At 43.7% G+C, this 15,413-nt stretch overlaps 1 long non-coding RNA gene across 1 annotated transcript; it reads right to left on the bottom strand.

Moving 5' to 3' along the window:
- Positions 1-7,191: 7,191 nt before the first annotated feature.
- Positions 7,192-15,201, bottom strand: LOC115076264. The gene is made up of 3 exons (XR_003852715.1): positions 14,963-15,201; positions 14,099-14,185; positions 7,192-7,588 (listed from the first exon to the last, which is right to left on the bottom strand). It is a non-coding gene; the product is annotated as an uncharacterized LOC115076264 (long non-coding RNA).
- Positions 15,202-15,413: the final 212 nt, after the last annotated feature.

Here is a 15,413-nt window from a genome sequence, read left to right as displayed (position 1 = left end):
CTGGGAACGGGTGCTGCTTCTGTCCATCCCGTATCTCACCGTCCCAGGGCTTTACACAGCATTGGACTCATTCAAAACATGACTCCAGTGCCTTAAAAAATATGAAACACACCAGGCTGGGCAAATCTTTCATTGCCTTAAAACTTCAGACTGAAGATCAGAAGCAGGCTGTAATCTCTAAGTGGGAAACCCGAGACAGAAATCTGATTTGGGACCAGATCCATCCAAACCAGAACCTCTAATTCTCCGGCTCCTAATTCAGTTTAGACCACTTTCTATTTCAATGGGGATCTTCTGCAGTGCTAAAAGTTTTAGTTAATTTAGCCACATCGGAGAGCCCATATATTAGTACATTTTCCTAGTTCACAAAAGAGCATTTGCTGTATCACAGGTCAGTGGTTGTGGAACTCCATGGTGAACAAGCACATCACAACTTATCTTCAAATCTTTTTAATTAAATGAAACAAATATCACACTGTGCTTATTTTCATTCCCTTTTACATCCCTTGTGCAATTCCACAAGATTAAACATTAACTTTTTTTGAGTCAAACCTCCTCAACAATCCTCCTTATCTTCAAACTCACCCACTTATCAGAATCCCCTAAACGCCCCAGGCTGGTACAGAGAGGACATCGTACAGCTGACACGAACAAGTCAGCGCTGCTGAGTGATCCTGTCTCCGGAGGGGGACTTCTTGGCCGTACTTGGATTTTGAATTCCCATCCCAGTGCAGTGTGGTATTTGTAGTTCAGTTTCTTCCGTTGGAGGTCTGCACTACAGGTGCCAAAATGCATCAGGAGGAGGCAGGAAAAAGCTAGGGCTTGCATTAAAATTGCAAAGTTCAACCTTTATTAACATTTTCACTACTTTGGCTCAAACTACTTCAGAAATACATAATTAATAGTTACCAGATGGACTTATATTTCTGCTTTCTGAAGGAAGTTGGGATTTCAAGGCTCTCTGTACAGTAGCCCAAAACCAGGACAAGGTCAGCATGTCCCAAGTGAACAAACACCATCTGGTAACCTAAACTTTCAGGCTGAGCTTTGCCTGCTGATAAAACAAAACAGTATCCTGGAACTCTGTGCATGTCTGTGTGCAGGCCTGGATTTAGGCACAGGCAACATAGGCACTCACTTAGAGCACCAGATTTTGAAGGCGCCAAATACCCAGGCCAAAGAGAAGTGAAACTGGGCCACGAATGGGCCTGCTCTAGCAATCCACTTCAAAGGGGCACTGCTATGGCACTCGGGGACCCTGGAGGGGAGGGGAGGTAGAGGGACTTTGCCCACCCTCTGCTCTCCAACACTGCCTATGGGCTCCCAAGCCTTAAATCCGGCCCTGTCTGGGTGTGTACATGTATTAGTGTAGGTGCATTTCTCTGTGGGTAGACTTAATGTGTACCTAGCTTTAATGCACTTAAGAGCTTTGCACCCTGCATGCATCTGTGTATACATGCCTGTATATGCTTTCAGCTGCCTTCCCACTCCAGAACGATAAAGAGCATTATGACAGGTATGTGTATGTGTCTGCATCCTCCCTCTTCCTAGGCAGAAGAAAAGGTTGTTGTTACACCTGTGTGTGAGTCTGTGTCCATGTGCCTGCATCTGGCCTTCTCTGCCAAAGCACTGAAGAGCTTTGCACTGCGTGAATCTATGCATGTGTGTTTCTATATGTGTGCATTCACTCTGTTGCTGTTCTCAGTGGTGCTAGTTTTGCAGCATGCTGCCTGCATACATATGTGTTTAGACATGTGTGCATCTCTGCGTGTATTACACTTACGTGTGTGTGTGTGTGTGTGTACACATGCCTCCTCCTCGAGAACGCTGCAAACCGTTGCAATGTGTGCTGCAGCTGTACATAGCCACAGATGAAGGAAGAGGACAATGCAAGTGCACATCTACAGATTAAGGCAGCTCATTAGAAAGCAAACAAGCAGCTGCAGGCCACAATCCAAACAATGAAAGATGCTGCTGGGTTAAAAACTGAATGCCATTTCATTAGATAAATATATTCACTTATCTTAAGTCACAACACATTAAAATGGCTAAATGTATCCAGAAAAACATATCCTGCCGCATATCCATCAGTAAGAGACAAGGGATTTATGTTGCATTCCTATGGTTAGCAGGAGGCTGTAGGTAATCTCACAGACCCAGCTGGACAGTGCTCTGATGGGAATCACCATGTAGTCAAAGCTCTCAGTTTCTGCAGTAGCTTGGGGCAGATTCTGCAGCAGAAGCATGTTACATTAGGCAAATTTTTTATTTTGTTAAAACAATAGTCATTTTCTGGCCGTACCAATTTATTTTTTATTGGGTTTTTTAAATAAAGAAAAATAGATTTTAATGTTTGACAATTAAGATTCAATGCCAAAAAATGCAGTCATGCACTTGGGTTGCAGAAATCTACAAGAGCAGTATCTGATAGGTGGTGAAAAGGTGATGTGTACCAATAAGAAAGCAGACAATAATGATGATGTCTGATGATCTCAAGTCAGTACTAGGGCCGGTGCGTCCCATTAGGTGAACTAGGCGGTCGCCTAAGGCGCCAACCATTAGGGGGCACCGAAGAGCAGCCATATGGGGCCGCGAGCAGAGCCTATCCCACTCGCAGCAAAGAGGAGTAGAGATTTAGTGGGCCGTAAGCAGCACCCATCCTGCTCGTGGCGCAGAGAAGCACACACTCGGCAGGTGCAAATGAGGTGCATAACAGGGGGAGGCCTTCTGAAAATCCAAATACACCATATCAATAAGCTCTTCTTTGTCCGCATGCTTATTTACACACTCAAACAACTCTAGTAACTTGGTAAGGCAAGACTTCCCTTTGCAAAACCCATTTTGACTCTCCCTCCATTAAACCATGTTTTTCTATATGGTCAAAAATTTAGTATTTAAGAATAGCTTGGACCATTTTGTCTCACACAGATTTCAGGCTTATTGGTCCATAGTTTCCCAGATCACCCAGCAAGCCACCTCACTCACCCCCAGTGCAGCACCAGCTCCTCCATGGCCAGGATGCCATCTCCTGTGACCGAGGCTGCTTCATGCAGCTCGCACATCGAAGATGCGACTGGATGCTGCCATCTTCCAGCTCCTTCAGACCCTTCCCTTAGGCGCACGTGCGTGGTATTTGCCTATATTTAGTGGGAAAGGTACTGCGGTCACGGTGATGATGTCAGCAGGACTTCCCTACTTAAGTGTGGCCTGCACTCCCTGTCATTGTCTCAGCAAAGGGTCTCCTGCCTAGTTGTAGTGCATGTTGCCACAGCCTGATTCCTTGCCTCTTCAGCCTTGTCGCTCCAGCCTTGCCTTGGCCAGTCTTATCTCTCCAGCCTTGCCTCTTCGACTTGCCTTGCCTCATCCAGCCTTGCCTCATCCAGTCTTGTCTTCTCTAGCCTTTCTTGTCCAGTCCTTTCTTATCTTTCTTGTCCAGAGTCTTCTGTTTGTGTCTTTATCCACCCTTGGCCTGACTCTCTGGCTCTCGATTTCTTGCTTGGACCCGACTACAATTCCCCTACCACCTGTATCTGACCTCTTGCCTGGATCTGACCATCTGTGTTAGCCGCCTTCCCCAACCTTGGCCTCTCTTCACCTCCATCACTCTGCTGCCTGCACTGACCCCAGTGTGCCATAAGAACATGCCATACTGGGTCAGACCAAGGGTCCATCAAGCCCAGCATCCTGTTTCCAACAGTGGCTAATCCAGGCCATAAGAACCTGGCAAGTACCCAAAAACTAAGTCTATTCCATCTTACTATTGCTAGTAATAGCGGTGGCTATTTTCTAAGTCAACTCAATTAATAGCAGGTAATGGACTTCTCCTCCAAACACAGCTACACTAATTGCACTAACCACATCCCCTGGCAACAAGTTCCAGAGTTTAATTGTGCGTTGAGTGAAAAAGAACTTTCTCCGATTAGTCTTAAATATGCTACTTGCTAACTTCATGGAGTACCCCCTAGTCTTTCTACTATCTGAAAGAGTAAATAACCGATTCACATTCACATTGCCTTTGGACTCTGACTCTCTTCACCCTCCTAGGGATCTGCCTAAGTCCTGCTGGCTGACAGAATCCAGGGGCTCAACCTGCAGGGGAGACATCTGGTATAGATGAAGCTCTAGCCTGTCTCGCTACAGGGCATGTTCGCCAGCTGCCAGCATAGGTCTTGTAGGTTCATATACAAGCCAGCATTTAACTGAATTCTTGTACATAGTTTTGTTACACTGGTTACTTCAGTATGATACTGTTTACGGGCTCTTAATGTTATCTCAAGCAGCCCCAAGCGTTTGTTTCTTTTTATCTCTTTGCTTTTTCTTTGTTCCTCTGTAATCCCTCCCCCAATACCTGTTCATTGTAATTTCCATACTATAGTTCTGCTGTAAACCGATATGATGTCTCTACTAATATCGGTATAGAAAAGTCTACAAATAAATAAATAAATAAATAAATATACAAGGCTGCGTCAACTACAGTGCAGCACATAGGGCTCACACCCTCTGTACCCATCATAACTAGAGTCCTTTTTAAAAATTGGTGTCACATTGGCCATCCTCTAGTCTTCTGGTACCATGGTTGTTTTAAATGACAGGGTGCAAATCACCAGAAACAGCCATTTAGATGGATAACTCACAAGTTACCTCATATACAAATAATTCACCTCATGAACAAATTCCATAATAATGAGATATACCATCATAATAGGCGTCATCAGAGAAAATGTAATTAAGCATTTCAACTATCTTCTGCCTTCTATATAATCATAGGTCTACGATAATGTGCCAAATATTTTTTTTATAATTTTCTTGCAATTAAAATACATTTTTAAGTTAAATAATAATCTCTTATAAGTTGAATGATAGACCAAAGAACTTATCTTATAATGTGCCGCACATGGCAGAAAAACGCCAAATAGACACCATAAAGTAGTGTTTTAAAGAATGCCTGTCTCTTCTCAGCCCGACATGGGATCATGTTTTGAACAACAGGTATATATTGTCCGGTCAAATGCCATTATGCGAACCTGCACTCCAAAATAGCACCCTGATGAAGAACTGTTGTTCTAAACATGGTCCCGTGTCTGGCTGAGAAGAAACGAGTGTTTGTTTGTTTGTTTGTCTGTTTGTTTATTTATTTATTTATTTAACATTTTTATATACTGAAATTCATGTAGCAAAGTTACTTATCATTTCGGTTTACATTATAACAATTAACAGGCATATAAGAATGCGGTTACATCGAACAGGTAGGATAACTTGGATCAATGAACTGGGGAGTAAATTACAATGATTACGAATAGGTAATAATATTCTATAACTTAAATCTGGCTAAGTAAATAGGGAGTCCTGTTACAAGGAGCACATTGATAGGCGATTATTGTTATGTATTAAAAGCTTGTTCGAATAGCCAAGTTTTGAGTCTCTTTTTAAAGGTGATTGGGCAAGGTTCCTTCCGGAGTTCTGGAGGTAGAGAGTTCCATTGCGCAGGGCCTGCTGTAGATAGAGATCGTTTATTTAACGAGGTTTTGATAGGTGGGGCAAGGAGAGTGTCTCTATAAGCTGCTCTCGTCGGTCTGGATGTAATATGTGGTTGTAAAGGGATGTTGAGTTCTAGTGGAATGAGATTGTGTATAGATTTGTGAATGATTGTGAGAACTTTATATGAGACTCTAAACTTGATAGGGAGCCAGTGTAGGTTCCTTAGGATGGGGGTAATGTGGTTTCTTTTGTTGGACCTAGTCAGAATCCTGGCTGAAGCGTTCTGAAGCATTTGTAGTGGTTTTATGTTTGTTCTCTAAAACACTACTTTATGGTGACTATTTGGCATTTTTCTGCCATGTGTGGCACATTAAAAGATAAGTTCTATAGCAAGCTTCTTTTCAAATTCTCTCTTAGCCTACTTATCTACTTTTTTTATGTCTAACTTGCCAATGCTTATGTGTTAGGGCGTTGGACCGTTGGGCCAGCTGAGACAAATGGTGTTGCACTGCGGGCTGCTCACAGTGGAGGTCATAGCTGGGAGGTGGCAGAGGAGAGGTATTCCTGAGAAGGCTTCACCACTGGAAGCCCGAGATCCCCCCAGGAGGAGCCTGTAGGGATCTGGGCCTCTTGGACTTAGGTGTGATCCTCTGTGACCGAGGATCAGGAGAGACTTCACCCTCGGAAGCCCGCAGTCCCCCCGGGAGGAGCCCGTGAGGAACCGAGCCGCTGGGACTTAGGCAAAAACCTCCAGGCGAGTGAAATGCAGGATACCTGAAGAAGAGAAGAGGGTTGAAGCCGGAGTTCAGGGATGAACCAAGGTCAGAAGCCAGAAGTCAGATGCCAAAGACAAACCAGAGACGGAAACTGAAGCCGGAGTCAATGGACGAAGCAAGGTCAGGAGCCAGAAGTCAGAAGCCGAAGACAAACCAGAGTCGGAAGCTGAAGCCGGAGTCGATGGACGAAGCAGGGTCAGGAGTCAGAAGCCGAAGACAATCAGGAACCAGGAAACGCAACTAGAGACTCCAATAAGAGTGAACCTCATTGCAAGGCGAGGTTTAGGCCAAGCTGCAGGGTTTAAATAACCTGCAGCGTCTGTCGTCATCCGAGGGAGTCTTTCCCTTTTCCCACGCTGGCCCCTTTAAAGTTCAAGCCCCCGCATGGTTTTCGTTTTTTGAATGATGTCCTTTTAGCTTTAATTGCCTGTTTCACCTCGCTTTTAAACCTCTCTGGCAGTTATTATGTTTTCTTTTAATTATTTTTAATGCATGGAATATATTTTGTCTGGGCTTCAAGGATGGTAATTTTAAACAGCATACATGCCTCCTGAGAGTTATTAACCTTGTAGATTGCGCCTTTAAGTTTTTCTAATAAGTTTCCTCATTTTATCATAGTTGGTAGCATTTTGCAATCTGTTTCCTTATCCTGGGCAAGTGGGCAGTAAGATATCCCCATTACTATACTCTTCCCTTTTACCCTTGGAATTTCTATCCATAAGGATTCCAGAGGGCAGTTTGTTTCCTGCAAAATTTTTATTCTACTTAAAACTATGCAATCTTTAACTCATTCACATACAGACATTTTAAAGCAGTTTCATTTTTACTTCTTTTATATGTACATATAACCTGCTTATTATCAGATGATATACATAATTTGGAACCTTTGACTAATAAAACACTCTCACCATATATTTTTGTACTTATTGACCTTTATTTCCTTCAAATTTTAAGTGGACTAATGTGGCAATTTATTTTAGAGATAAATGTTTATATACTGAGCCAAAAAGTGTTCATAGATGCATCATGGCTCCCTGAGGAGAGACAGATGATAAGAATAGAGGCATGCCTGGTAGCTCCCTGATGAGAACTAGCTAGGAAGGCATTTGGGGAGAGGATGTATATGATGGGGAGGGTAGTTCAGATCAGGAAAGTGTCCCTCGGCTCATCTGGAAACCTGCTGAAGGAGGAATGGGATGGCTCCCATGATCCTCTTACAGGCTTTTTCTGGCTTCCTGCAGATGTACGATGTGATCTCAGCTCTTGCTTTGTTATCTCTTTTTAACTTGCATCATGATGAGAAACATCTGTAAGATATCCCTTAAAACCCGACTCTAAAGGAGACATGAAAACAAGGGAACAGAGGGGAGTCAGATGATAGGATACGATTACACAGCCAACAATGTGCCTCCTTAACCCAGTGTCACGGATACCTCCTATTAGCCAGAAGCTCTTTGCAAACAATCCTAAAATCCCACGGCCAGCTATGGCTTTTGATGGTTTGACACCTCTGCGGTATCATTGCTCCCCATGTCTCTTTCACAATCCTTGATATTAGTTTGCATTTTAATTTTTGCCCGTGTTCTTTATCTCTCTGTCAGACCTGCCTCTCCTGTCCTACTTAGCTTCTGCATAGCTTTTTTTTTCCATTCCCTAACAAGTTTAATCACCTACTGTCTCAGTCATTGCCCGCTTCTCCAGCTGTTCCTTTGTGTCTGATTTCAGATTTGCTTTCTTTTCTGCTTTTGCTCTCCTTTCACACCTCTCACTCATTACTGTCTTGCTCTCTCTTTCTCCCTTTCCTTTTTTTGCTGTCATTCCTTCCTTCTATTTCCATGTCTGCGGTTTCTTGCTTCACTGCTTTCCTGCTGCTTCATTCTCTCTCATTCTCTGCCATCTCTTTCTCATCTCTTTTATTCTGTCTCTCTTCTTCCTTTATTATACTTTCTGGTCTTTTCCCTCTCTTTCTTTTTTCTTCTCAAGTTCTCTGTCTCTTATCTCCATCTCTTCTCCTCTCTGCCTTGTAACTTTTCAGTCTCTTCCTCTCTTGATTCTTCTATAATCTCATTCCTCAGTCCTATTGGTTCTTCCATTCCCAGTTCTCCGCTCCTTCCTGCTTGGACTAGAATGCAGTTTCTAATTCCTAAATTTTTTTTTATCTTGTGCTTCTGTTTTGCCTGCTTTACTTCTGCACAGCTCTATCCTTACTTGTTTTCTCATAATTCCCTATAATACTGACAGTCCGGGCATTCCCCCTCCCCTAGACTCCCCCACTCAAATCCCACAAATACAGTAAAACACATTAATGAACCAATACCATTTTAAGCAGAAAAATCAGAGCTGCAGTTTTATTACAATGTTTACAATGCAGCAACTGAGCTGTATCCTAGCCAGTAATGTTAATGCACACCATTCCACCTGGGCAGCCATGGATCAGCTAGTCTTTATCACCTTTTGCCTGCCATGGAGCCAGCTGGGTCCTCTGCTTCGGGCTGTGGCCCTCTTGGCCGACTACCCATCCCCTGCAGCTTCCAGGAGGTTGTCCACCATACCGCCATAGGCCAGCTAGCATGTCTGGATACCCTCTACCACTTCACCTTTCTCGCCTGCACCACCAACCCACAATGGGAGTCCATCTGGGTTCCCATGTGGCTGTACTGGTCCCATGTGGTGAATTCTGCTGCTTCCCAGCAGCACTTACCACACAATTGGCTTGGGTACCCTGCCACAAACAGGGGGTAGTGCTATAACTTGCCTCCTATCCCCCTCCAAGCTGTGGGCTGTCATACACATTTGCCCCAATGCACCAGCGATGGCTTCCTGAAAATCATTATTAAAATGCAATAGCCCACATCAAACAAGTAGACTTTGTCCACTCTCAGCCCATTGTTAATGACGGTAGCTCCTCTTGCTTCATCTGTTGTATACCATAGTACCTTAATCAAAGGTCTATAGTCCAGCTCATGCTTTCCTTTCTGGCCCATTCCAAATTATATTGTTGCATGAGCACAGTATGGAAATAGTGTCCTGCTAGTGATATTGACTGCAAGGTGAAAATTTCACTCTTGATTCTCCTGATAAGTTGGATGCACAAGAGAAAACCCAAATCATTATTACCAGGGTGAAGAGCAATGCAGCCCCCCCTTGTGTAAAGATGCCTGCCCATTGCCTCATGATGAGAATTGACCACTCCCAACTTGTCCTACATTTGCCCATTAAGATATGTTGCATGCACTCTTTTTGCCACCATGCCAAGGTGTTGTTAATAACATCTGACTGATGTCCACTCTTCTGCCCACTTGATGAATGAATGACCAACAATCTAGACCATCTTCAGCCATGCTGTCTGGGTTGAAATTTGAGAAAGCAATCGCAGAAAATGTAATTCCTGGCCTGGTCAGCTTAATCCACCTGTAGGTTACAGGTGCTGTGTAATGCCAGTGACTAGCGCTTTCAATGGAGAATACTGGCTAGCCGGCTGTCCAATTCCAAAGAAGTGCATGCCATAAGTATTGCTAATCTTACTAATGGCTGTGAGGCTTTAAAAACAACCGTATCTTGAAACCTGGTTAATAGCAGAGATGACAATGAAAAGCTAGTATTTACCTCCCACACAGTAAGGTAATCCCTCACGTTCTACAAGGGATTAGTGCACAGCTTCCTGAAAGCAAACAAAACCCAAATGCAGTCCTCTGCTATCTGGCTGCCCCTTGGACGTAGGTCATTAAATGTTTATTCATTTTTATTTTCAGTTCAACTTTCCCAGCCAAGATCCAAGACAAAGATCAATCATAAGCTGCAATAAATATAACCCTATATGATGACATCACCCGTCTGGGCCTGAACCTGGTTCTGCTTCACCAGCCAACCTGCAGAGCACTGAAAAGGCCAGGGTGGAGGACATGTACAAAACTATTTGAATAGGAGCATATACCAATTGTCTGGTGCTGTTCTAGTAGGGGTGATAAGTAAATTCAAATAAACAACTATGACACCCAGATCTTTTTCCTGGGTGGTAGCTCCTAAAATGGAACCTAGCATCGTGTAACTACAGCATAGTTTATTTTTCCCTATATGCATCACCTTGCACTTGTCCACATTAAATTTCATCTGCCATTTGGATGCCCAATCTTCCAGTCTCTCAAGGTCCTCCTACAATTTATCACAATCCGCTTGTGATTTATCTTCACTGAATAATTTTGTATTATCTGCAAATTTGTTCACCTCACTTGTCGTAATCCTTTCCAGATCATTTATACATATATTGAAAAGCATCGGTCCAAGTACAGATCCCTAAGGCACTCCACTGTTTACCCTTTTCCACTGAGAAAACTGACCATTTAATCCTACTCTCTATTTCCTGTCTTTTAACCAGTTTGTAATCCACAAAAACACACACTACCTCTTATCCCATAACTTTTTAGTTTCCTTAGCAGCCTCTCATGAGGGACTTTGTCAAACGCCTTCTGAAAATCCAAATACCCTACATCTACTGGCTCACCTTTATCCATAAGTTTATTAACCCCTTCAAAAAAAATGAAGGCGATTTGTGAGGCAAGACTTGCTTTGGGTAAATCTATGCTATGTTCCATTAAATCATGTCTTTCTATATGCTTTACGATTTTGATCTTTAGAATAGTTTCCACTATTTTTCCCAGCACTGAAGTCAGGCTCACTAACTCTATAGTTTCCTAAATCACCCCTGGAGCCCTTTTTAAATATTGAGGTTACAATGGCCATCCTCCATTCTTCAGGTACAATGGATGATTTTAATGATAGGTTACAAATTTTAACTAATAGTTCTGAAATTTCATTTTTTAGTTCCTTCAGAACCCTGGGGTGCATATCATCCAGTCCAGGTGATTTGCTACTCTTTAGTTTATCAGTCTGGCCTACTACATCTTCCAGGTTCACAGGGATTTGGTTCGGTTCACCCTTGAAAACCATCTCCAGAACCGGCATCTTTCCAATATCCTCATTAGTAAACACAGAAGCAAAGAATTAATTTAGTCTTTCTGCAATGGCCTTATCTTCCCTAAGAGCCCCTTTAACCCCACAGTCTTCTAATGGTCCAACAGGCTCCCTCACATGTTTCTTGCTTCGAATATATTTTAAAAAGTTTTTATTATGAGTTTTTGTCTCTACGGCCAACTTCATTTCAAATTCTCTCTTAGCATGTCTTATTAATGTTTTATACTTAACTTGTCAATGCTTATGCTTTTTCCTATTTTCTTCAGCTGGATCCTTCTTTCAATTTTTGAAGGATTTTTTTGGCTAAAATAGTTTCCTTCACCTCATCTTTTAACCATGCCGGTAATCATTTTGCCTTCCTCCCATCTTTCTTAATGCATGGAATACATCTGGCTGTGCTTCTACGATTGTATTTTTAAACAATGTCCATGCCTGTTGTACACTTTTAACCTTTGCAGCTGCACCTTTCAGTTTTTTTTCAAACTATTTTCCTCATTTTATCAAAGTTTCCCTTTTGAAAATTTTGTGTTAGATATATAGATTTACATATTGCGCCCATTCCAGTCAATAGTTCAAATTTGATCATGTTATGATCACTATTGCCAAGTTGCCCCACTACCGATACCTCTCTCACCAAATCCTGCATTCCACTAATAATTAAATCTAAAATAGCTCCCTCTCTCATTGGTTCCTGAACCAGTTGCTCCATGAAGCAGTCATTTATTACATCCAGGAACTTTGGGGCGGATTTTAAGAGCCCTGCTCGCGTAAATCCGCCCGGATTTACGCGAGCAGGGCTTGCGCGCCAGTGCGCCTATTTTACATAGGCCTGCCGGCGCACGCAGAGCCCCGGGACTCACGTAAGTCCCGGGGTTTTCCGAGGGAGGCGTGTCGGGGGCGGGGCTGATCGGCACGGCGTTTTCAGGGCGTGTTGGCGGCGTTTCGGGGGCGGGCCCAGGGGCGTGGTTTCGGCCCGGGGCGGTCTGGGGGCGTGGCCGAGCCCTCTGGAACCGCCCCTGGGTTGCGTCTAGGCGCGCCAGTGGCCTGCTGGCGCGCTGGGATTTACGCCTCCCTCTGGGAGGCGTAAATCCCCCAACAAAGGTAGGGGAGGGTTTAGACAGGGCCGGGGGGTGGGTTAGGTAGAGGAAGGGAGGGGAAGGTGAGGGGAGGGCGTTAGCGAATTCCCTCCGAGGCCGCTCCGATTTCGGAGCGGCCTCGGAGGGCCGGCTACACGAAATCGGTAGCCTTGCGCGCGCCGATCCAGGATTTTAGCAGATACGCGCGGCTCCGCGCGTATCTACTAAAATCCAGCGTACTTTTGTTTGCGCCTGATGCGCCTACAAAAGTACGTGAGGGCGCCCTGTATGAAAATCTACCCCTTTGTCTCTAGCAAGTCCTGATGTTACATTTACCCAGTCAATGTTGGGGTAATTGAAATCTCCTATTATTACTGCACTGCCAAATTGTTTAGCTTCCCTGATTTCTCTTAGCATTTCATCATCTGTCTAACCATTTTGTCCAGGAGGGTGGTAGTATACTCCTATCACTATACACTTACCCAACACACATGAGATTTCTACCCATATAGATTCTACTGATCATTTAGTCTCTTGTATGATCTTTATGCTGTTGGACTCTATACCCTCCCGGACATAAAGTGCTACACCCCCACCAATTTGATCCTCCCTATCATTGCGATATAATTTGTACTCTGATATAGAACTGACCCATTGGTTATCCTTCTTTGACCATGTCTCTGAGATGCCAATTATGTCAATCTCATTATTCACTGTTATACATTCTAACTCTCCCATCTTACATCTTAAACTTCTGGCATTGGCATACAGACATTTCAAAGTGCGTATTTTGTTTGTAATAACAACCCTCTTTTCAGTTGTTAGGGATAATTTGGAATTCTTTAGCTTAGGTGATTCTTTACTTATAGGAATATGGACTACTTTTGCATTTATTGAAACTTCTCTATTGGGATGCCCTAACTCACCTGTTTCATTAGTATCCTTCAAAGATACATTCCTCCGAACCATGCACTGCTGAGTGACTGTCGGCTTTTCCCCTTGTTCTGTTGGAGTATCTCTGCCAAACTCTTTCCCCTTTTCCCATTGAAACCCCTGGAGAGGGTTCCAGTTGCTGCCTTCTCTACACATGGTGACTCTGGGGGAGCCCCTGCCCTTGCTCTGAGCAGGGTTATATTTCCTTTTCAAAACCCATCCCCTAGGGGGATGAACTAGTCTGTCTGTCAAGAGATTTAGAACCACCTCTTCACCAACAGAGAACCTTTTACTAGCTGGAACCTTCCCTGCTGGTTTGCACTCCGTAGGACTTCCCATAGGGGGAGAATCACGTTAAAATAACTACAATACACTCTCTGCACATTACACTCTGCAATTGTTTCTGTGGCATACAGGGGCCACAGAAGCAATGTGGTTTCCAACTCCATTACTGATAGTTGATAAATTGAATGAAGATTATTTACAGCACTTAGATTTAAATAAAGTTGATGAACAATAATGAAGAATAGAGTTTAATACATTTGTGACCTCGCTTTTCTATTAAGGTATCTAATGCATGGAAGCCAATTCCTTAACTATTTATCTCTTTCTGCTTTCAATTACTCAGACTGAAAAAATCATAATCCTTTTTCCAACTCCCAAATTTATCTGAAGCTTATCCCCGCTGTAGAACGGTTAGAATTTAGTCCCAGTTACTTATCAGAGCACAGCAAGTCCCAATTCTCTGAACTCTCCTGTAGTCATCTGGAATATGTTAGATCTCCTTCTGAAAGCACCAGTGGGCACTCTCCTCTCAAGTGCAGCACACTCGGGTCAGTAGAAGGAACAACTCTTGAAGAATACCTTCAACTCATTCCTCTCTGATCAAACCTCCACTCTGCAGCCTCTTCTCCCAATGGTTTGGGTCCCTGGTACCAAGCTCACTCAGTCCTAAAAGAACAAACATAGACTTTGACACTCCTAAAGGGAAACAAATAAGGAGTTGGAAGGGTGGAAAAGCTTCCTTGACTCCCAAATGAGAAGATAGACACTGAGGAAAAACAACTCAAAATTGAAACTCCTCTACAAGGGGACACTGACTGATCTATCCACTGGAAATGAGACAGAGAGCTGCAGACTCCTCCCCACCCCCTGATCTAACCTTGCACAGGGACTCCCCAAATCCCTCTGTGAAGGGAGTGCCAAGGCTCTTGCAAGGAAGGTTTCCAAAAATGGATCAACAAGAGTAAATAAGCCAAACTGACCCACAAGAGGGCAGCTCAGGAGAAACCTGTTTAATAAAGTATGAAAAAGAATTAACAGGAGGCAGGGACATCCTGCCTTCTGAAAGCTGAACCAAAAATCCAAAATGAAATCCACAAAGCAAAGCCACTGAAGCTGAACTGAAATTCCAGCAAATATCCAGGCTCTAAGATGCTGGCAGGGGTTTATATACTCGCTTCAGACACCATCTCCAGCTCCCGCTTGGGGGAATCAAAACCCAAACCCAGTTAGATAGTTCATTCCTTTTGGCAAGGGAACATACCCTCACCTTGAAACCCTCAAGAGGAATTAGACTGACCCTCTCTCATGCCGTTTAAAACAATGGAGAAGCAGGCTGTAAATGCTTTAAAAAACTAAATATATAAGATTGGGAGGAAGCTGGAAGTAGAACATGCAGGAGGAAGAGAGACAGAACCAGGGTGGGAGCCAAGAGGGCAGCCTTACCTGGACCCAGAAGCAGGGATGCCTGCAGCAGCCTTTGGTTAGGGCTTTTAAATCTGTAAAAGGTTCAGTTGGGAAGTAAGTGCTCTATGGTCCTGAGAAATGGGGCTGGCCTACAGCTGACTATTAACGTAGCCTCCTGGCGTGACCCTGGTGTCTCGGGAGAGGAACTGGAAGCTGTAAGTGTGACGTAAGCACTGATACATGGAATAAAGCTGTTGTGACTGAAAGCAGCTGGCTCTGAGAAGTATTTTCCAGAAAACTGTGAGCAGGTCATGCAGGGCCCAGCTAAAAAGTGGCACAAAATACGCACGTTTGTAGCATGCCTGTTATCCGTGTATGGTTTTTAAACTTGCATAGATGCGGGTAGTTTCAAACTATCCCCGCCCCCGCGTGCTCCTTTTCCATGCAGCTACAAATGGGAATGTTGTGAAAGTATCTATGTACATTTACA

The sequence above is a fragment of the Rhinatrema bivittatum genome, chromosome 14 (assembly GCF_901001135.1).
Source record: "Rhinatrema bivittatum chromosome 14, aRhiBiv1.1, whole genome shotgun sequence".
Classification (NCBI taxonomy): Eukaryota; Metazoa; Chordata; class Amphibia; order Gymnophiona; family Rhinatrematidae; genus Rhinatrema; species Rhinatrema bivittatum.
This window is presented reverse-complemented; position numbering and strand designations above follow the sequence as displayed.